Raw genomic sequence first — 23,829 nt, forward strand, 5'->3', positions numbered from 1 at the left:
GGTGCTTTGTGACCACCTAGAGGGGTGGGATAGGCAGGGTGGGAGGGAGGGAGACGCAAGAGGGAGGAGATATGGGAACATATGCATATGTATAACTGATTCACTTTGTTATAAAGCAGAAACTGACACACCATTGTAAAGCAATTATACTCCAATAAAGATGTAAAAAAAAAAAAAAACTGAAATGGACTCAAAAAAAAAAAATCCCTCTCGTGAAAACGGTCTCCAATTCCTGCAGCCTGCTGTGAGTTCCCTGTATCTCCCTGTGGGATGAATTCCACTGAGCTCCAGATTACGAGCATTTGTGTACCGTCTGAGCATTTGCTGCATCCGTCCAAGGCCAGGGACTCCTCGGGAGCAAGGACTGCGTTCATCTTACTGGGCCCTCAGGGCTGCATGCAGCCTGTCCTCTTGGAAACCAGTCACCGACTCCCACCGGGATCTGCCAGGGGGCTGAGGCAGGTGCAGGAGTCAGGGTGAGGAACAGCAGAGGGTCCGGTTTGGGTGCAGCCAGAGGGAGGACCCGTGGAGGGAACACAGAAGCTTCTGTGAAGCAGGAAGCGCTTAGAAATCCATCACAGGGACCCAGGACCTGCCCAGAATCTCTCTGAGATGGAAATTCAGCAGACACCTCAGTGCATGAAATATCACCGTTCCCTTCATGTGGGGAGGGGCTGGAGCTGACCGAACCGGCCTGGGACAGAGTCGTGCCTAGATTTCGGACTTCGGAGACACCAAAAAACCTAGTGATCGACTTCTTTTAAACCTAGAGAAAGCTTCGTATTTTTTCTCATAAAATAAATTATCGATACGTAAGATACTAACCTCTCCTAAAGGACCAATATTGCCACTTAAACCAAAATCACATACCGCCTCCACCAGGGAGCATCTGATCTAAATCTCGGTGAGGAGAAAACCTACACAAAAGCAGAGCAAGGGCGGCTTTGACCCAAAGTCAAGGTCAGCACAGGGCCTAAGGTCTGAGCACAGCCAGCTGTAACTCGAGCACTAGAAGCCAGGAGAGCCACAGTCAAAGATGTCATTTGCACGTCTCTGCTAACAGAACAGGAAACAGGAAACTATCTTTCCTTGTACTGTGCCTTTTAAGCACCGCTTAAAATTTTTTACCGAAGTGAAATCTATATAACGTAACCCGAACCATTTTAAAGTGAACGATTTGACGGCATTTAGCACATTTCCAACGTTGTGCGACCACCTCTTCCATCCAATTCCAAAGCCCCAAGAGGAAACCCCGCGCCCGTTAAGCGGCTGCTCCCCATTCCTCCATTCCCCAGCCCTCCTGACCCACGCGACCATCAGTCTACTTTCTGTCTCTATGGATTTGCCTTTTCTGGACATTTCACAGGCGTGGAATCACAGATGATGTGGACTTGTGTGTCTGGCCGCTTTCGTGCTGCAACATGTCCTCAGGGTTCACCCACATGGTGGCATGTGTCAGTGCTTCATTCCTCTTTGAGGCTGAGTAACATCCCATTGGATGGATGGATGGACCACAGGTCGCTTATCCATCATCCGTTGATGGCTGGGGCCCCTGTACAGAGCACTGCTGTGAACGTGCGTGGACCTGAATTTCGCACAAGTGTTCAAGCACTTAATCCCTATTACTAGGGGGCACATACCTAGAAGCAGGATTGCTGGGCTGGGTTGTATGATAAATCTACGCGTAAGCTTTTGAGGAGCCTAAGCATATATTCTATGTCACAGAAACACCGTAACTGCTCACCACTGGTAACTATTAACTGTAACGAATCGCCTTTTACTTGTTTCCACGAGTTCTACCCCCGTCAGGCTGCTTTCCTGATTGAAAGGCAGCTTCTTTACCTTCTTCTCTTTGCTTTCTCTGAAGGTTTGGATAAGAATGCCAATGTCCAGTTGAAGCTTTCTCTTCATTAATATCCTGATCCTGAGACCAGCTCACAGCAGAAACAGAGGCAGCGGCGGGGACGGGGTGGGACAAGCTCCTCAGCCACTCCACCGTCGGGCCACGGCCTCCAGCTCCCGATTCTCGGGAGGATCGTCCTCCGCTGCCCAGGCTTGTTTCAGGGGATGCTCCCGTGTCCGGCAGGGGCAGGGGTGGGGGCAGGGGAAGCAGCCTGGACCCTGGGAAGTCGGGGCTTGGGATCCTAGACATCCATTCCATCACCGAAAACCCCCTCCGAGGGCTCCCCCCGGAGCAGTGGCCCTTGGCCTGTCCACCTGCCTGTGTCTCGAGCCTCAGCCAAGCGGCTCCGAGCTCCCACTCTGGGCGGCACTGCATTACAAAGTCTAGGCCCACAGAGACTTAGTCGTCAAACACTGATGAAAACAAATAGGGGTGGAGGGAGTGAGTAACTCTCTCACCGAAACGAAGATGCTCACACCTTTGATCCGCTTCTAGCAATTCACTCGACACGAGTACATGCTGCAGAGAGGTTTACTGCAGTGCTCTGCGTAGTAGTAAATGCCGTAAGCGCGTGCAGCTTACATGCATTCAGGGGATAGCCACAGTGTGAAATACATGACAGCCAGTAAACAGAAGGAGGCGTCCCCAGGGCGATGCTACGTAGATTTAAGGTGGTCCTACAGAGGCTGCCCTTCCCACAGACGACCACACAAGGTGACCCTGGGAGAACCTGGGCATGCGGCAGGCCTCATGCATCTGCTCGTTTTGTGGCAGCTCTGTGGCCCGGAGTGGCCTCCCACATTGGCCTGGGGAGGCACGGGAAGGGGACAGGCTGTAAGAGCAGGGCCGCCAGAGGCGATGCCAGTACAGACCTCCCGGGTGGCACAGCCAGAGCCGCCCAGGGCCAGGGAGTCACCTGGGGACCTGTGCAGTGGTCACTCAGCATTGTACGAGAGCGTTGGAAAACGGTACAAAGGTGTGGGCCTACGGTGCAGACCAGACTAACCTTAGCCGTGGGCAAGGTAAGACAACGTCGGGTAACCACGCGTGCTGATAAGAAATCATCTCTAAGAGAGCTCGTATAAGGTGAAAAACAGTATCTATAATTTATCTTTAAGAGACGCGCTTAGATGTAGTCATAAAGAATTGAATATATAAATTATATACCTATAACACTGCATATATATTACATGTGCGCAATTGTAGACGGCTGGGTATACATACAATATACGCTTACGGATGCACGGATCATTCCTGGAAATATTCACAGAAGCTGGTCCCAGCAGTTGCCTTTAGGCAGCAGAGCTGCTTTCCATGGCCTGCTTTTTTTCGCTTATTTTTGAACTGCAAACACATACTCCTTTTTTCCAGCGTTTTTTCAGTTGCCAAAAATGAAATCAAATAGAATGCCCCTTCACCATAAGAAGGATAAGATGTACTATCTGTTCTGTCCACCAAATGCCATGTGCCTTATCGACTGATGTGACATTTTAAAGCATTTCTGTCACCTTCAAAGGCCTCTCAGTAATGAAATGGAACACATCAGTGAGTAGTTATCTCAAGGGAGGGCATTCACGAGGCAGGAGCCCTCGCCATTTCGCAGCCAAGGAAACTGAAGTTCGCGTGGCTCTGAGGCTTGTCGGAGACGGCCAGAAGCCCTTGGCCTCTCCTGGCCACGCTGGTCAACACCATTAAAAATACTGATTTTCCCGAGTGGACCTCCTCTTCTACCTGCTACACTGCCCTGTTCTGTTATGGCTTTGGCGGGGAAGGCTTTAGATAGCTTAAGACCAACTCCTTAGACTAGGCAGAACAGAGCCAGGTGCGTCTGACGGGAAGAGTGGGGCCATGGAAGACTGGCCTCTCCATTCCGCTGGCCTCCCTCTGGTGACCAAGTCCTCCCTGAGCACACGGAGAGTCACTGGGGCAGAGGGACACCAGCCCTCCCCTCCATCCTCAGCCCCCAGAGCCAAGGGCCCTGCACTCTGTCCCACAGTAAACAAAGCCACCTGGAAGGCAACGTGCTGGGACCTGGGTGTTCTTGCTTTGAGCCTGGACCACCTGCTGGACCTCCTAGGACCATCCTCTCCTGAGTTGCCGCCATTGCTATAATTACTAATGTAGATGATTATCAATACAAAGGATGAAAACCCCTCCATCACCATTTAAAGCAAGGGCTATGAGCATAGGTGATCAGACAGACAGATGGGAATTCCACCTGGGTTCCAAACCGTGTAACATTTAGCAAGACAACAAACCTCTCAGCGCAGCTTCTTCACTGATACACTGGGGTTGGTTAAAGCCCTTACTTCAAAGAGGCATTCGGGAATAAATGAGGCGGTGGACGCAGACGCAAAGCTCAGTGTCCAGCACTCCGCAAACGCCCACGCTCACAAACAACAGGTGGGGACGATCTGTAAGCGAGTCTCTACCTCTGCCGAAGCTTCACCTACCAGCACCACCAGCAATGCCTGCCCACCTGTCGGCTGGCCAGTTACACTGTTATCGGCCAGCATCGCCGAATAAGATTGTTGTCTCAGAATGAGAAACTAAGCTTCTTTCCCCCGAACTAATTCACGTTAATTAAAGTCAGGGTGTGGAAAAGCCAAAACGCCAACGGGAGTTTCAGGCGCTTTATGCTCGGCTTTGCTTCTTTCTGGAAACGACCCAGGAGGCGGGGGAGAGGGGGATGCCCGGGGGGGAAAGCACGATGCTTGTACTTGTCCCTGCCTTATTTATTTTACTGTCACTGGTGCCCTTCGATGCTGACAGTTATACAATAGTCAAAATGTCAAAAAGGAAGCTTGAGATGCCAGATTTCCACCAGCGACGTCACAGTTCCCGCAACTGTTGGCCGCAGGCGTCGGACGAGAGATCCAGCCTTCACCTGGCGTGTTGACAAAGCCACTGGCATCCCAGCAGAGACCATGTTAGGATCAGCTGCCTGCTCCGCGATGTTTACACCCGCATTGATGTAGTGACAGGCTGATCTCATTACATGTCAATAACCCGGTCCTGAGGCTCTGAGGAGACCGGAAAAGGACGACAAGCTCCACGGGCAATTCCAAGCACCGACACCCAAGCTTCAGACTCCGTTACCGGAGAGCCAGCCAGCTGGTGGGAAAGGGGAGAAACCTCAAGTTTACAACCTGACGCGCACTCGCTCCCTTTTAAAAAATTACACTTTCTGCCTCTCAAGAGCTTGTCTTCACAGAGCCGACTGCCTCTTATTACATAACCCGTATAAATGATAGATTCCGGAAACTTAGGGCCGAACAGTAGAAAAACAAGTGTGTGTTGGGTTTCCGATTAGCACTGGCCCTGCCCACACGCACCCACGCGCTGAAAACCTGCCTGCACAGAGGGAGGCGCTCCCTGAAAGCTCAGATGCCCCCCGACACAGAGGCACGAGAAGGGAAGCAGAATGCATCGTTTGTCCAGGGCCTGAGCCTGGGCCCTGTGGCCGCTGAGCCTGGAGCAAGCAGGGTTCCTAAATCTTTGATGAAATGCATTGTGTTCCGGAGAATGACCTGTGATTTGAAACTGGGACTGGTTCGCCTGCTGGGCTCGGGTCTTTTAACGTCAAGCAGTCAACCACTGTGTATTTTTATTCATCCATCGGTGTTTATGTCTTTGTTGCATTTTGAAGTTCCCCACACTATGGGTCGAGAGCCTATTGGAAATGTTTCAGAACCACAGTGCCGGGTACCTAAACAGAACTTAGCAGATATTCAGAGCGGATAATGTAAGCGAGCGAAGGCAAGCAGGGCGCCAGGAGTGACCTCCAGGGAAGGCGTCAGAAACTTCTTCTCTAAAGGGACGGGCAGTAAATATTTTGGGCTTTGCAGGCCATTACTCAACTCTGCCCCTGCAGCCCCGGAGCAACCGAATGGAAATGACGTGTGGCCGTGTGCCAGCCGCATTTTATTTAGGGACATTGAGATTTGAAACTCATATAATTTTCACGTGCCATGAAGTACCATTCTTCCTTTAATTTGCTTTCCATCCATTTACAAATGTAAAAACCACCAATCAAAAATGGGCGTGAGCCAGATCTGGCCCCAGGCTGTCGTTGGCCAACCCCTGCTCCGCTACTGAGAAGGGCCTTAACGCAGGCAGTGGCTTCACTGTTACACAAGGATGCTAGGTCTGATGACCTCAACCTGGCGCCCTGTGCCTAGAAAAAAACTGACGTGGGTTTTCCTCGCCCCAAAGACTGACTTAACCCAAAGTATTTTCATCACTGATGAAAACTGGGACTCGCGTGTTCCAGGGTATCTGGCTTCCTGGTTGACCATTTTACAATAATGTTTTCTAGTACTTGAAGGGACCACCACCGATTTCATGCAACTCAGGCAGACAGTGAAAGCAGAAATGAGAATAAACAGGCTGCTAAACTTTGGGGAAGATCTTGTTTCGGGGATAAACACCCTGGTGTCTCTCTGGTAATTACAACATTCTGCTTTTGTATTGGCATTCCAAGAGCATACCCAAGCATTTGGGGTTTAAGCACACCCATTTCTGAGGATGCCCCCAGACCTCACTAAAGCTCTCTTGTGGCTGTAATATGGCTCAGAGACGAGCCAGATGGCCAGCCCCACAGGTCCTGATGATGCTAATATCCTAAGATTCAAGGGAAATACTTAAACGATGAACAGGACGAATTTTTCCTGGTGTGTCATGTGGGCAGAGGTGAAACAATTAGGAAGCGGGGGGCTTTGTCAAAGGGATACTTTAATCAGGACAAGCAGACATTTTCCTTGGTATGGCTAATGCGCAGGGAGGCAAGCTGCTGACGAAGCAGAAGAGGGAGGACAAAGCAAATGAGGGTGATGCTTCTGGAGTGCCCCTCGCTGGGCACAAAACACGACGAGCCCGTCTCGCTCTCGGGCACATCAACAGCTGTGTCCTTGGATTGTTTTCTTGTTGGACAAGAGGCAGCATTTTCTGTATTTTTCTTTGAACTGTTAACGCAGATCAGGGCTTCGCAACTGAAAGTTCAAGTTTGTCCTAATGCGCCACCTCCGTGTTTTAGTTCCAAGGTATTTTACTGTCAACAAAAATGAATTATAATAAAATGATCTACTTGTAGCAGAGCACTTGTAACAAACAGAAAATACAGGTATAAATTATTAAATCAAGGTGACTTTCACTAGCTGAAAATTCATCCATGCTTGCATTTGATATTTTTTGTAGGACAGATAAAAAGACATCAACTCCCTTCCAAAACCGATTGGCGCTAACGAAAGGACTGAGATGAGAAATACATGCTTTATAAACTCAGCTACTCAGACTGCCTCTCATGCAGGGTCCAGCGCCTCCTGGAACTCAGCTGAGCATGTCCACAGGAAGGGAGGGGTCACTGACAAGGAGGTGCGGGGCAGTGGCGCTTAGGAAGGAAGAGATTCCAGTCGAGGACACCAACTGATCTAACTTATATTTTTGAAGCGTGTGAACATGTGTTAGAAGCAGAAACGATTATACAATTAAACCACAGTAAGAACCACCACCACCACGACCAGCATCAATCCCTTCTCCTGTGCCTCCCTAACATGCTCCGACATCTCCTACACGCCTTCTGTCTACCCCCCCTCAACATTTATTGGCCTTTTTCCCCCCAGTGAGGCTGCCCACTTTGATGTAAACGGGGCCTCAGCAAACTAGGCTGCTAAGCCACATCTGGCCCACTGCCTGTTTTGTAAATAAAGTTTACTGGTACCTCGCCCTGGCCATTCATTTACATATTGTCTGTGGACGCTTTTGAGCTGCAAGGGCAGCTGTGACAGAGACTGTAGGACCCACAGAGTTAAAATATTTACTGTCTAGCTCTTAACAGGAGAAGCTTGCCAACCCGGATGTCGACAAAACCAGAGCCGTGAGGAGCACAAGGGCGGCGCCGACCCGCCTGGCCGGGACTTCTGCCCCTGTGACGTCTGCGCAGCCTGTGCACAGGCTTCTTGGGAAGGTCCTGAGACCTGCATGCCAATTGCTCAGCACAGCTCCTGACACATAACAGACGTCCTCAGTGACGATAAACCACACGTTTTCAGTCGCATCCCGTATTTTTCTGACTCTGATGCTCCCCGTCTCTCCGAAGCGCAACTTCCCAGGTACACACCTCCTGTCCCTCACACCCCGTCTCGGGGGCCCTTCCCTTCTCCCTGCCATCACCTGCCTGCCCTTCCCGCCCCGTCTCTTTAACCGTCCAGCCATTCACTGTGAGGACCTACTACGTGCTTCGCAGGGCCTTGCTGCTGGGGATTCAGTGCCTTCTTCTTTGAAGGTCCGCTCTCCTCATCAGCCTTCCCTTTAAAAGCCTCCCCTCTGGGAAATGGTGGATCCAGAGAACCCCAAATGTGAAACAGCAGCGGCTCTGCTGCGGCTCTTCCGTGTGCAGACCCTTGGGGCCGGTCTCTGAAGGGGCCAGACGCCTCTCTTGGCAATCGACTGGCTCCTGGCCGCTACGCTCAGGTGGGCCTCACCGGCAATCTCCAGGCATAGAGGTAACTAGCTGTCGGTCCTACTTCGAATATTGAGAAATCAAGGCTCTGCCAAACTAGGCAGCTCAATGAAGACAAAGTGAAGGTCACACACATCTAGCCAAGTGGATTTCCTGGAAGTCCGATGACCCTCGGACAGGACTGTGCACGCTCCGAGGTCTGGAGGCCTCTCAGAGTTGAACACGGCTCAGCACCTCAGGCAAACAGACAGCAGGACGTGAGAGGGAGAGGAGCCGGGACCGACTGTGCGCTCCAGGCGGCTGTGCCGTCCGCTGCGCACGCAGGAATTTTAATGCAATCAGCCGGGTGCAAGCGCGGAGCCGAGGAGCCCTTCCTGTCTTTTGGTTAACACCCAGGGTTTACTGGAGAAGACGCATCGCTTATTTTGAAAACTACACAAACAAACAGAAGGCAGAGGATCCTCAGCCTGTGCTTTCACGGTCCACAAGGGAGCACCACTCCCTTTGGGGGCAAGATGATTGTTTCTGATTTAAATGCATCACCCAACTGGAGAAAAAGGGACTGAATTCATCATCTAGTCTCTGAAGTCTTATAATTGCCTAATATTTGCCTCCCTGATTACAGTATTGATCTTCTAAAGACCTGGATAAACACACACAGGTGTAACAGCGCCATCACCCACAGCTTTCTTATCTCCGTCCTTTGGGAAATACTATAAAAGGACTCCATTGAATTCAGTCGAGGCGTTATGTAGCTGATAAACGTCTGTTGATCTTTTTACCCAGGGGTGGTCGTGCTCCAGGAGTGGATTAGTGGTCCCTGTGAATCATGGTGGGTTATCTTCACGTGCTAGGTTTGCGGTGCATGGGGATTCTGGAGATGAAAGATGCCTTGGAGGGTACGCATACAGGATTGCAAAACCCCAAGTCAGAAACGCGTTAATAGAACATTTAACAAACCAAATGCTTTTGCTTTCTCCCCATGATCACAGGACCAGAAGGGAGCAGTTCTTAAACACCCACACTGTGTCAAGCTTGGAGCCATGTGATTTATGTGTATTTATATATGTTGTTTCACTTAATTCTCGAAATCCGAGGTGTAGGTGGCACTATCCCGTTTTACAGATACGGAGCCTTAAGCTTTGAAAGACCAGATCGCGGGTTGCGCCGTCCTGGGTTACACGGCCAGAAGGAAGGTAGGGTCGGGCTGTCTGCCCCGTTGACTTCTTTTATGCCGCTCCTCAGGCTGGGCCTGTGGCTTCTGAAGATATTAACGTCTCTGGAGAAAAGTGAAGGCGTTTGTGCACGTGTCATTCTCCTCCTAGCGCATACTGAATACTGCTTCCTCTACAGAGCTTAAAACTGCATCATCAGATGAACTTTCCTGAGAGATGTGTATTTAAAATGATGGCCTTCCTTGAAGACACTGAGTTTTAAAAAATTTTTTACAATTATTTTTGGTTTGCAAGAGGTTTTCCGTTATTTTGAATCCAGCCACTCCCTGCACTACAGCAGATCGACTGTAAAGAAGCTGCAATTAATGAGGAAGGATTTGGGTCACTGCTGATACCTGGGTCCTGACTGAATCCCATCTTGTCATCAGTGACGAAGGTTTCTAGGAATCATCACTACTGAACGCTTCGGACACAAGGCCAGGGATGGGGACCCGGCTTTAAAGGGAGCTCCTGAGGGAAAACGCTGGCTGGGTCAACTCAACAAGAGCCATTTACATGGCAGTGGCGGGGGGAGCCCCATCTTCCTGGGTGTCCAGGGAAAGCCAATAACAACGATTGTACCTCCTAGGGGTGCTATGAAGACAGCATCACGTAGCAAATTCCTCAATATCTCAGGCAGGAGGCAGGCTCCTAACGCTGGCTGGCTTGTTACAGAAAACACCTAGAATTCTTAACAAAACTCTCAGGGTAGGTATTTTTATCCCTGTTTGACAAATAAAAACTCTGAGGCACAAGGACCAGCCCAAGATGATGGATTCAGGACTCTAAATCCACCTGGCCCCAGACACGTCCAGAAGGTTGCTGTCTGAACCCACTATGTTACAGGGGACACGAAGCCTATTATGTCCTGAGCGCCACCAATAAACCAGCAAACCGGGGTTACACGTACTCTCTCTAATCATGAGAAGTTGACGTTACTGTCCACATTTTTTCCATGGTTTCCTTTCTACATCATGCTTAAACCACAAGGCATTACTATACGAGTGGAAGGGCCAGAGAGAATTTAGAGCAAAAGGAAGGCATCGTGGGTTACCCCAGACTTAGTCTGTTCCATTTATGGGAAAAAAGGTTTCCCAGACAGAAAAGGTGTGAAATTGTTTAAACAAAACTAGTAGTTCCCACATTTTAAAACTGAGGAAATGGACCCAAAAAGTGACAGGAAATCATCCCAAGTAAAACTTCTAAAGCAGGAGAACCAGGGCTGAATCTCACATTGGTATATCTGCAAGTCAGTTGTTTTAAACTCTTTATCTTTCATCTCATGAGCCTAGACTCAGTAGATAGAATGTGTATTTAGAGCTGTGACACCCCAAAATACTGGCCTCCTTTTCCCACCATCTTCAGGACTGACCCAGGGTTTCAGCCCCTGGTCTGATCCCCCCACAGGCTGCTCTGAGCATCAGTCCTGTGGACCCTCCAGGTGGACGGCTGTAAGAGCAGGCCCACCAGAGCCTCGGGACCAGTCGCTCAAACATTCCTCCTGCTTGCCTGAAGGCTCAGGATGTCACTGCTGTCCAGATGTCCTAAAGAAGTTTGAGTATGAAAAAGTTATGTAGAAATTATCATCATGAATTGGCTAGTGATGTGACCTCTGGGTCAAGCGGGTTTTGCTGTGACGATTAATCCCAAGCTGTGTCTGAACTGAGTGGAGAGGTCAGTCGTCAGCTTTCCTCCTCTCCAGGAAAATCAAGAAAGAAGAAACTTTGTGCTGATAAGCTAATTTAAACAGATAATGGCCATGTACGTACCACAGCGTGAGTTAGTTTTTAACAGACCTTTAAATTGGAAACTCGGAGTACAAAGCCATAAATCTAATTATTTTCCCCTTCAGCCCCCGTATTTTAATAGGAGATGCGCTGACATGCAAACAATACAAAACATCAGTGGAAATGGCGTCTGATGGGGATGGAGAATATAGCAAATAAAAGAACGCCACGTAATAGGCCGATACTGCACGTTAAGCTTAAAAACCAGAAACCTGATCTAAAGTCTGGGCAGAACACTCCCATCTGTCTCGTTCTCCTGCATTAAAAATTACGCATTATTTAAACGTCTCTTGATGCTGTAATTGTTCATCCCCGAAGAAATAAAAGATCAGGAGGGTTTCACACTTTTTGAAGGTAAAATAAATAGCGGTCCAAAGCTATATCATCAATAGAATATGAATTTGCTATTTATACAGCGATTTATAGAGCAATAGCAAACTTGCTATTTATCCTGCTTTCTGGGAAACAAGACCTGCTTTGGGGTGCAAGTGATTAATGCAACATCCCTCTCGCTTAACATCCTAAACCCTGAGATGACAGCGTTTATTTACTGACAATAATGCACTTCTAAACAACAGGAGGGTTTTTGTGGGATGATTCCAGATGGGGAGACCAGTAGTCCCAGCCTTGGCTGTGCTGGGTGGGTGGGTTACCAGATAGGAAGTAGGTTACCTTCCTGTCCCTAGAGACAAAAACCAAGCCAAGAGGGCCCCTCGCTCTACAATCTTCTGCGTGTGCGTCACACGCTCCAGGCAGAAATCACTCTCCCATTTCATCACCATGGGCCATCAGACAAGTGGTCTTTTGGGCATTTGTTTTTCATTTTAAAAGATACATTGGGAACATTTGCAAGACATATTTCCTAAAGACAAATTATTGTTTCAAAAGGCCTTGCTGACATAATTTACATCTCGTTCCCAGCTTAATGAAAAAAAAAACTGTATTTTTTTTTTTTATTTATTTATTTTTGCGGTATGTGGGCCTCTCACTGTTGTGGCCTCTCCCGTTGCGGAGCACAGGCTCCGGACGCGCAGGCTCAGCGGCCATGGCTCACGGGCCCAGCCACTCTGTGGCATGTGGGATCCTCCCGGACCGGGGCACGAGCCCGTGTCCCCTGCATCAGCAGGCGGACTCTCAACCACTGCGCCACCAGGGAAGCCCCAAAAACTGTATTTTTAAAATAATGCATTTGCCAGCCCTTTATAAACATTACCTGGTAGCAAGTATTCTTCTAGGTCCCAAAGGGAAAACCAGTTTGCCAAAGGCCACACTGCAGTAGTTGCAGATACAGATGCAGAAAGTATCCATATGTGCTTATATCTCCCACAGGTGTGTTTGAAACAGCAACATAAGTTACATTCTCAGCCCGGTGACACTTTCTCCACTGACACTGACAGAGGATCCCGCGGAGCATGAAATCTTTTAAAAACTGTACTTTGCAAAGGGAGGGCTATCCCGGGAATAGATTTTCAGCTTCCATTAGTTATCTGGGCAGATGCTTTCTTCTTTTGTAACAAACTCAAGAAAATGAACTGACTTTGGAAACACATTCTAAATATAATAGAGAGAAAAAGAGAGTGAAAACTAGGTTAAGACCAGAAGTATTTCTATATTGTAAAGGTCATAAATTTTAAAAAAGAGAAAGAGAAATAGGAAATGGTAAAGTTTATCAAAATCATGCCAGAAATGTCTCAGGAATATTAGGTATAAAAATAAAGATGAACTTTTGCATTACACGCCGTAGCCAACAAATGGACCATTTTATAAGTGGGAAATCTCAGGATCGTGACGATAGTGACCTGAATTATCTCCACTTATTCCTTTCCCTCCCCTCCAGCCCTGTACTTCTTACCCGAGAAGCTGTCATAGTACCGGCCTCCTGCTTTTCAAAAATGAAAAAATATGTAGCCTCACACAACCCATAAAAAGTTGAATTTGTAATTTAAAAGCTCCAGAAAAAGAAATCTCCATGCCCAGATGATTTCACTGGAGAATTTACAAACATTTAGAGAATTAACATCACATTTACAAAACCTCCTCTGGAAAATAGCAGAGGACACAGTACTTCCCAACTCATTTTATGAAGCCAGTATTATTCTGACACCCAAAACAGCCAAAGACAAAAGAAAACTACAGACCAATATTTTCCATGAACTTAAATGTAAAATACTCAAAAGATTTAGCAAACTGAATCTAATAATGTACAAAAAGCATAATACACCATGACCAAGTTGGGTTTATTCCAAGTATGCAAAGATGACTCGATATTCAAAGATAAATCAATGTAATCCATACATCAACAGACTAAGGAAGAAAAATCGTAATGCTTATATTAATTGGTATTGAAAAAGCATCTGAAAAAATCTAATACCCATTAATAATTATGATTCTTAGCAAACTAGGAATAAAGGGGAACTTCCTAAACCTAGTAAAGATCAGCAACAAAAAACACTTACAGCTAACATCACACTTAATGGTGAAAGACTGAACATTTTCTCCTTAAGTCTGGGGAAAAGGCAAGTATGTCTGTTCTCACCACTCTAATTAAGCCTAGTGCTAGAAGTTCCAGCCAGTGCAATATGGCAAGAAAGAGAAATAAAAAGGAATACAGATTTGAAAAAAAAAAAAGAAAATATAGCCTATATTCACAGATAATATGATTGTCCATGTAGACATCCTAAGTAATCTGCAGAAACTTCTAGAATTAATAAATGAGTTCAGCAAGATCACAGGATATAATATAAACATACAAGAATCAACTTTATTTCTATAAACAGACGATACACAAGGAAAAATCAAAATCAGAAATGTAATACCATTTATAACTGCTCCAAAGAAACAAACATGTACTTGTATGCTGAGAATTTCAAAATGATGATTGATGAAAGGAATAAATAAAGACCAAAATAATTGGAGACACACACTGTGTTCGCGGATTAGAATACTCAACATAGTAAAGATGTCGGCTCTCCCCAAACAAACCTATAGGTTTAATGTGATTGCTGTGTAAGTCACAGGAAAGTTTTTTGGGGACATATATAGGCTTATTCTAAGATGCGTATGGGAAGGGAAATGTCCCAGAACGTGCAACAGAGCTAACCCTCATGTGTAGGCTTTGCATTTATATTGTACTAAATCCCATGTGCAAAACTAATTATTTTCCAACACATAGTTTTTGCTTTTGCTTGGGGGGGTACCGTAAAAGAAAGCAAGATGTTTTATCACGCTCTCTGCTTCAGGCACTTTGGGACAAGGTAAAAGTCCTAAATTCTAGTAACAAAAAAAGAGAGAGAGAGAGAAAGTCAGAGACAAAGAGAGTCTGGGTGGGGGGATCTCTAGGGAGGCGGTCTGTCCCAGGTGTCCTTGTGGCTTTTTCCTCACCTGCCCCCGACGTTTGCCATTTTTATCTTCTTTAGCAGCCACTTCACCTGTTGCTGCCAACACCAAAACTACCAGATGGACCCAAGACCCCATGAAGCCACTGAGGCTGGGGTCCACCTGGGGGCCAGTGCCACAAGGGTGCTGCTGACGTGGCCCAAGGGAACACAGGGTGCTGCCACCCCAGCCTGCCGGCATCTCCCTGCTCCTTCATCAGGATGTGCACTAGCGCAGCCCACACTCCACCCTGCACCCTGTCCTGAGGGTAACCCCACAGGGGAGAGGAGCCCTCCGACCCCCAGACCAGCACTCTCTCTAGTGGTGACACAGTGCTTCCTGTGTCCCCAGCTCATTTGCGTTTATCTGCTGCCTCCTTTCCAAAGAGATTGCTTTCAAGTGTATGGGGCTATGATGCAGTCCATCCGATGGTCACCACACCTGCTCAGAAGTTCGCACCTCTGTCGGTGGCCTTGTCCTCGACCCTCTGCAGCCCTTGATTGTGGCTCCCTTGGGGTGAGCCCTTGGTCGGGATGCTGGTGAGTGCTCAGAGCCGACCGACTCCAGCTGGACTAACCACCAGTCCCCCTCAGGTCCAGGGGGTCCTACACTGCAAGACTGTACACAGCTGGCTTGCCCAGGGGACCCCAGGACCAAAGTCCCATCGTCACCATTCACAGGACATGGCTCAAGACAGGGCTGGCAGAAAGCATCCTCATGAAAGTCAGGCAGGAGAGAGCGTCCCTCCCACTGCTGCACAATTCCATGGACATGTCCTGTTTTACATCTCCTACGCTCAGAATTCCACACGGATGGTGGCTTTCGAGCTCACTGCCTGCCATGTTGTTCGGCTCATAACATTTCTTCAGAGACCCGTTCGGGGCCATGTGTACAGGGGGTGTGAGAGATGTAATTACCTTTGAGCGTGAGTGATCAGGATGAGATAGGCAGGAAGGGAGAGAAAGACAGAGAAGTGACCACGGTGGAGAAGGAAGGGTCCCCGCCAGGCACATCCAAGGAGCAGCCTCCATTAGCTTCCATTAGCTTCAAAGGTGCCGTGTATGGGGCTGGGCTCCGCGGGCACGGGTGGAGAGGAGAGACAGGCCGGGGCGGGCGGCGGGGCACATCAAGGACGCGGGCTGACCTCTGACTGCCCCTCCCCGTGCACACTCAGGGGCCATAAGGGGCTCCCTCCTAACCCCATGCAGGACAGCCGAGCGTTTGCACCAAAGGGTCAAGCATCCGGTGCTTTGATGGCTGTGCCCATGGGGCCACGGAGCAGAACACAAAACGATGACAGGAAGAAACCAGTGCCCCGGCGGGGGAGGGGCGCGCAGGAGGGGAGCCCAGCCAAGCCGGAGCTTCCCTGCCCCAACGCCCTGGCCCCTCCTGGGGGGTGTGATTTCAGCAGGAAAGTTCCCTTGCAAAACAGAGGAGGGAGGCGGGTCCAAACCCGAGCAGAGAGAGAGAAGACTGGTCAGGGGGTCAGGAAGGATGGAGATTACTTTCTGGCCTAACTGGGCCTCTCCTCGGAGAGGTGGCTTGTGCAGAGCCCTGGAGCGGGGGCCCCTTCACCCCCACGTCACGCCAGGAGTGGTTTGCACGTCTCGGCTTATGGCTGTACATCTTTCTTACGGTTCGATATTTACCAAAGAACTGCAAAATTAAAAGAGATCCCATAGCTGCAGAAGACAACGTAATTATAAGGGTTAACTTGATAAGACATATAATCTTCAGAAACCTGCAGGTTTGCCTAATAAAATATTTATATCAGTCACTGCTGGACACCCAGAGAGAGGAATGAAATGATGCTTCCACCTCCACGTTTCAGGATGTGCAAAAATGTCACACGGGCGCCATATGCAGGGGCTGGGGGTATGCAGGGGGTGCCCATTTAACCAATTCATGTCCTTTTGTCTTACAGTATATTGACACTAAAGATTACCAAGAAACAATGACTTTGCTATCAGGCTTGAATTCAATTTCTTTTATAAATCTGAAGGAAGCCATTTTTTCCTTTAGTTATTTCATTAAAAAAAAAAAAGAACAATAAAAGCACTAACGAAGGGCTTCCCTGGTGGCACAGTGGTTAAGAATCCACCTGCCAATGCAGGGGACACGGGTTCAAGCCCTGGTCCAGGAAGATTCCACATGCCGCGGAGCAACTGAGCCCACGAGCCACAACTACTGAGCCCGTGCACCACAACTACTGAGCCCGCGTGCCACAACTACTGAAGCCCGCACGCCTAGAGCCTGCGCTCCACAACAGGGGAAGCACGTGCACCACAATGAAGAGTAGCCCCCGGTCGCCGCAACTACAGAAAGCCGCGCACAGCAACAAAGACCCAAAGAAGACAAACATAAATAAATAAATTTATAAAAAACAACACTAACGAAACCTGATCCTTGGCCCCACGTTCCACTTAGGAGAATTACACAAGGTTTACTTTACACCATAGTTTTTACTCTCATACATTTTAATATTTTTAATATAGTACGAGCATCTTCTTTTGAATTGTTATAATCAAGCATCTTATAATAATAAAACAATATAACACCAAAAGTCATAGTTTTATTACTTTGCTGTGTCGACTTTGATCTGTGAGTTTTTCTCAGTCGTTTCATCACAGGCCTCTTTCTGGCTCTGGGCTATTGTTATGCAGATTGTCCTGCCTACACAGATCCAGCACTTAGAGACAGGAAACTCTCTGGCGTACACCCGGGTTCTAGAGCAGAGAGCATGGAGGCCTCTGGAGGTGGAGGCGCTTTCCCCAGGTCCACGGTGTCCGGCTCCTCTGTCGTGAGCTGTGGGCCTGGCACCAGTTCTTACTCAAGCTCTCAGCACCTCGTCTCCTTCCTCTGTTGATGGGGCTAAAAATGACTGCTTATAAAATCCCGTATCAGAAGTGTTCCGTCTACAGTAGAGACTCACAGATGACGGCTGCTCTTAGTATCACTATCACTACGACGTCTGTAACACTAACTTCAGATGAGGAATAAAACCTGGGTGTCTTCATCTCTAAGACCAAAGATAAATTGGCAACGAAGCAAAACAACTCTCTAGTGTGTCCAGAAACACAATAAAATAGGGTTGACAACAAAAATTTTTTACCTGATGCGCTGCAAGTTTTCTCCAGCTGATTATCTTATTCTTTTATGTTATTTGTCATCTTATGGAGACCACTCTGGCACTTGGGGGGCTGGTTAAAAGGTATCATTAAATTTGATTTATGAAATTATGGAAGCATTTCTACAAGTTGAAATCCTAAGGAGCTCACTAAAAATATAGCCTCAAGAAATGGCAATAAAAAGTGGGAGGAGGTGGGGGAGGGATGGATTGGGAGTTTGGGATGAGCAGATGCAAACTATTATATACAGAATGGATAAACAACAAGGTCCTACTGCAGAGCACAGGGAACTCTATTCAAAATCTTGTGATCAACCATAATGGAAAAGAATATGAAAAAGAATATATGTGTATATGTATAACTGAGTCACTTTACTATACAGCAGAAATGAACATAACATCGTAAATCAACTATACTTCAATAAAATTAAAAAAAAAAAAGAATTGGCAATCACGATGTCCCTCTAAAGGGAAGAGACGGTAAGAAGCCCTTGTGCTTTTCGCTTCGTCACACCCAGCGCGCTCTGCCTCCGGTCACTCTGTGCTTACCGGCGCCCACCCAAGCACCGAGACCAGCACGGCACGTGTGTTGTCTCCCCGCTCTTAGCCAACAGCCCTCACTGTCATGCTGAACACGCCCCAGCTTTACAGATTTGGAAAACCAGAGGCAGAAACGGCAAGCACAGACCCAGTCCAGAAGTGTACATCTGGATTAGAAAACAAATCGTTGCTTGGTTTAAACGTTTTCCTTTTAGTCGGAAAGAAGCAGCCAACTGAAATGAGGGCAGAGACCATGCCTTCGTGTGACAGCGTCTGGGCCCTCGGCTGGGCACGTGGGTGCTCTGTCTGTGACGAGAGTTCAATGAACAGACACTCAAGAAACGACCGTAGTAAAAACTAACAGGTCATGGTCCGAGGGGACGAGGCCGTGGGCTCTGTCCGCGTCCGCGTGCCTTCTCCACTGTGGGATGGGTCCCACAGGCTGTGTCGGCGACAACAGCTTCCCAAGTCCCAAGTGGAGGTCCACGGTCCCCCGTCGCCGAGTCTGTTCTCTGGCGTCTCAACCCCAGGTCAGGAAAGGGCTGGCTTGGAGGAACCACGGGATCTGGTGGGGGACCTAGAGGGTTGTCCAGTAACAGAATCTTCTAGAGCGAAGTCCAAAACAGACGGTTCACTCTTCCCCTTAGGCCACCTGCCATCACCAAGCTGTGCCAGAATACCTAGAGCAGGACGCCCAACGTTTATTAAACTGTCATCATCCTGGGCACCCTGCCAACTGTCGACTTCAGTTCTGTGACAGCCCCTGTGGGAGGAGGCTGTCACACCCCTGGGCCGTCGACCCAACGGAGGCCTGGAGGGCACACGTGGCTGGTGAGAGTCAGGAAGAGGACACAGCTTTTCCCCTGGGCAGGTGGCAAGACAGGGAACACCGGAGGAGCAGCGAGATGAAGCTCACTGGCAACCTGTCGTTGTCTTCTAAAACTTCTTTTCATCTCCAGAATTTTGCATTATTTTCTCAAGAAGCTGCCCTGAAAGCCAGGACCGATAGTTGCGTCAGGCCATGCACAACTTTTTAAATGTTCTTTTCTTTTTTCAGTTGAGATATAGTCAGTTTACGACGTCGTGCCAGAGTCTCTGCTGTACTAACGCCACCTGCAGCAGCGTGGACGCAACTAGAGCTGATCACACTGAGTGAAGCAAGTCAGAAAGGGAAAGACAAACACCACAGGACGTCACTTCTGTGTGGAATCTAAACTATGACACAGACGAGCCTCTCTACAAAACAGAAACAGGCTCACAGACATGAACACACTCGCGCACAATTTTGAAGCAGAGGGACCAGGTGGCAGCAGTCATACCTGGGCCCCCCTTCCCGCACCGATGGTCCTTCTCAGCTTAAGGGCCTCTCAGTGCAAAGAAGTGCCCTGGGTGTGTCTGTAACGAGCGCTACTAATTAAGGGTTACTACGGGTGACTGAGTAAAGAAACTAGTGTATTAGGAGCTGGGAATTATATTTGATCTCTGTTCATGAAAACAGGTGCTCACCTACAGCTGATGCCAAAGACCCAGCGGGAGGCCCATCCCGGGGACCTACCACACCACCCAGCATTCCGCAGATGTGACCCCTTGCTTCCCAGAGGGTATGTTATGGTCACCTCCCCCCGCCCTGTCTAAATTCTGGCGGAAATGTGTGGGGGAGAAGGACAGAGTGACATGGGGAAATCCTAGGTGCTCAAGGCGGGAGGGAAAGAAACAAATATTGGCAAACACATTTAATAGGACAAGGCAACGTGACAAGTCATGCCCTCAAAGCACAAAGGACTTTAATTCTCTGTCTCGCCATGTGCATGAGAAACTCCAGTTTTGTTCATATTGCTGTAGTTATGTTCATGACAGGATAAAGTTGTTTTAAAGCTGAAAATTTGGTAATACGATCTTAAAAGTCATTCTGGAACATCTGAGAGTGAATGACTCCACAATTATAAAAATTACTCTTGTAATGCTGGCTGCACTTGGAGATATGATCAGATAGTCACATTGCTAAGATAAAATGTGTTAAATCTAACATTATGGCAATTCCGTCATCTCATTCAGCCCCCCGTAAATCGCTGCAGCATTCAGGGTAAACCATTAGCTTGCTCCTTTTCTTACCTTCCTTCTTTCTTCTCTTTTTAATCCCAAAGAAATGGCTATAATGAGTCGCTGATAAAATGACAAATAGGAACAACCCCAATTCATTCACAGGTTGCATATTCAGAGAAGGTGCCATTCTAATTCCATGAGGAGCTAAGGAAGGTCACCCTGACCAAGAGGACCCCTCGTCTGTCACTCCACTGGTGGAATGGGCCCACCACTCCCAGGCCGGAACTCCTTCCAGCCAGCAAAGCCTGGGGCCCATGGAACCAAGGCGCTTTCCCACCTACCGTCATTAAAGCCAGGGGACACGTCTGCAGGCTCTGGACGCCCTCACTTTTAAAGACCTCACCCCAAGCAATCTCAAAGACACACCTGCCCGAACATCCCACATCTAACCTAATGTCTTGTTGTGACGTCTTTACAAGTATTTTATAATTGTTCCTCTAAGAGAAGGCATGGAATGGTGGTTCAGGGCTATGCTAAAACCCCAGTTCTGTGTGACCTGCAAGAAGTTACTTAACACATGTCTCTGTCTCATTTATAAAACAGAAATAACAACAGTGCTCTTATCAGCCAGTTATCACGACGAGTAAATTAACTAACATGCCTTTGGAGGTAGAAACGTGCCTCGCACGAAATGAGCCCGACGTAAACGCTCCTTTGTGCTCCTGTTGTTTCACTGGGCAACAAATCACTCACTTGGTCAGCAAGCGGCTCTGCTGTCTGGGCAGTTATTGGGCACACTCAGGGGTTCTTGTGTAAGAAGAGCTAGCTTCTAAGTTATTTCCAAAGGTAATACAGCGTTAATGAAAACTAAATTTAACCATTAAAGAACTTGATGTGCTTTTAAAACATTTCATTAAAAAGTTTAAATTTCAGTTTTGTAGTTTTCTTTTCCTATTTTAGAGTCACTCATCGCTTTTTTTTTTTTTTTTTCAGAATTCTTCATAGATTTATGAACATCCTCGTGGGCTTCTGAGCAGCTAGTGGTCCCTGCACCCAGAGCATCTTTGGAGGCACTGAGCCACATGGCCTGTGGGACTAGGCAGCCGGGCAGGACCTGGAGGTCCAGAGGCTCCAGGGCTCCGTGAGCTCCTGAAGTCCCGGTGCAGAAGGTTTCCTCTCTACAAAGGCTCGTGAAGGCAGGGGTGACCCGTGCAGTGCCCGTGGCTTCGTCTTCATCTGGTCCGTCTCAGCTCAGATGTGCCGCCCTCCCATCCTCTGGGGGAGCGTACAGCCTCTATCTTGACCGCATCTCTCTACCCTGTTGGCTGATGGATGCTCTTCCAAATGCAACCAATCACTTCACATATACCATTTCTTCTAACTACTTGTAAAACTTTAAAGAAACAACTAAAAATTTACTGTGCAGTCATCCTTTATTTTTATGAGGTCTTTTACAAAATACATTCTGTGTCTAATACTTAATATGGAATCCTTCATACATAACCTACAATACATTAATACTTAATATAAATCCTAAAATATATGTAATACTGAATATAAGTGCTCCTTTTAAAAAGCCCTCCTATAAAAATCTTTTTCTCTCGTAAGCGATACTGCCTGTCAGTTTGCGGCTATGAGACACTACATGTCACTTTCCCTCACGTCCTCCTGTGAATGCTGTTCGCGGTGGTCAAAAGGGCACTTAATGTCACGTGGCACTGGACAGCCCAGCGCTTCGCGATTACTGGGAAGAGGCAGTGGGCTGAATTAATTGGCTGCAGACATGCTGACACCGATAGATACCCATTACCTTAAAACGGACACGAATGCACAAAAAAGCACGGCAGCAAACGGGCCTTCAACTCCCACTGGACGCCGGTGTATTAAAGCCAAGTCAATGGGGAGACGCCCACAGCCCTGATGTTAGCTCTTCACATAAACACCCGTCCCACAGGCATTCACACTCCATCTCTGGTCGCACACCCCAGGCTGTCCGCCCGCGGTGGCCGCTCAGCAAAGAGCCCCTCACCTACCTGACCCTGTGCCTTCCTGAGCCTCTGCTCAGTGATGTCGATGACTTTCCAGCCCGCAGCGGTTCTCGCCCACGTGGGAGGGATCTCAAGGTTCCCCGGAATTGGGGAGCATTTACAAAGAATGGAGTTTCCTCAGCTCACCCCAAAGAGCAGTCTCTCACGACTTGACTCCTTCAGTGAAGGTAACTCGGGCCTCAGCTTCCTCACCCTGAGTCCCGAGAGCACAAGCCTCCCTGCTCTTCCAGGGTTCTCCCGGGCTGTAATGTGGGAGCGCGTGTGAGATGTGTGTGCGAGTCTGAGCCGGAATGCGAGCAAGTGCGTGTTTGTGCAAGTCAGCCCGTCCCTCCTGCACAGGCTCCAGGTTCCTGTAGAATCCTGTGGCCTCCTGCTGGGAAGGGAACTTCGGTGCAGAGGCCAGGCGGAGTGACCACAGCCTCCCGTCCAGAACTCACATTCTGAGATGAGTGCCCAGCAGGGCGGCAGGGGGCCTGGCAACAGAGCCACATGGATTTCCATCCGACGGATGGAGGACACAACAAAGAGAGGAAGAGCCACACGCTGCCGTGTGGAGGGCGAGCTGAGGGGCCAGGTGCTGCCACCAGGACACCTCGTGTCCTCAGGACCGGGGCCATCGAAGGCTGTCCGCAGCCAGCCCCAAGGAGCTTCCGTTCCCAAGAGAACTGACGCGACGGCATGACGGTGACGCCTGGGGGACAGCAGTGTGTAGCAGGAGTGCCCGCAGTCACCGGGTCTGTCCTGCATCTGAGGCTATTATTCAAGGTGTCTCTGCCCATCCACGCCCCACATCTGAAGAAGCCCTGCCGTGACGTCACGAGTAGACGCACCGTCTGCAGAAGAGAACAACTGCTCTGTCACCCGGCAGCGGCTCTGCAGAGCTCCGCAGGCAACGGCACAGACCGGAGACCACACACTGCGCTCCTGCCCCTCCCACCCCTCCCAGCCACTTCCCCAAGCCCACTCACAGTGGTCAGTGCCGCACACACGAGTCTAACACTTCAGTCCAGAACGTTCTCTTCGGTAGGATTTCCTGCAACCTCCCAGATACCCTCCCAAACCCAATCTCTACAGACATCAGCTCCACAAAACCTTCTTGAGATTGTCCCTGGTTTCTACGTCCCTTCCTCTAACTGGAGAGAAGTGGAATGCTTCCTAGGAAAGAAAACAGTAGCACAAGACGGTAGCATAATACTCTGAGGACGAGAGCAGTAAGTTAGGAGCAGCTGTCACCAGGTGTCTGTATGAATCTGAGCAAATGACCCAACCTCCGGGGCCTCAGTTCCCCCTTCGTGAGGGGAGGCTGAATGGATGCTGGGGCCACAGGAATGC

The sequence above is a fragment of the Neophocaena asiaeorientalis genome, unplaced genomic scaffold, assembly GCF_003031525.2.
Source record: "Neophocaena asiaeorientalis asiaeorientalis breed wild unplaced genomic scaffold, Neophocaena_asiaeorientalis_V1.1 scaffold684, whole genome shotgun sequence".
Taxonomy (NCBI): Eukaryota; Metazoa; Chordata; class Mammalia; order Artiodactyla; family Phocoenidae; genus Neophocaena; species Neophocaena asiaeorientalis.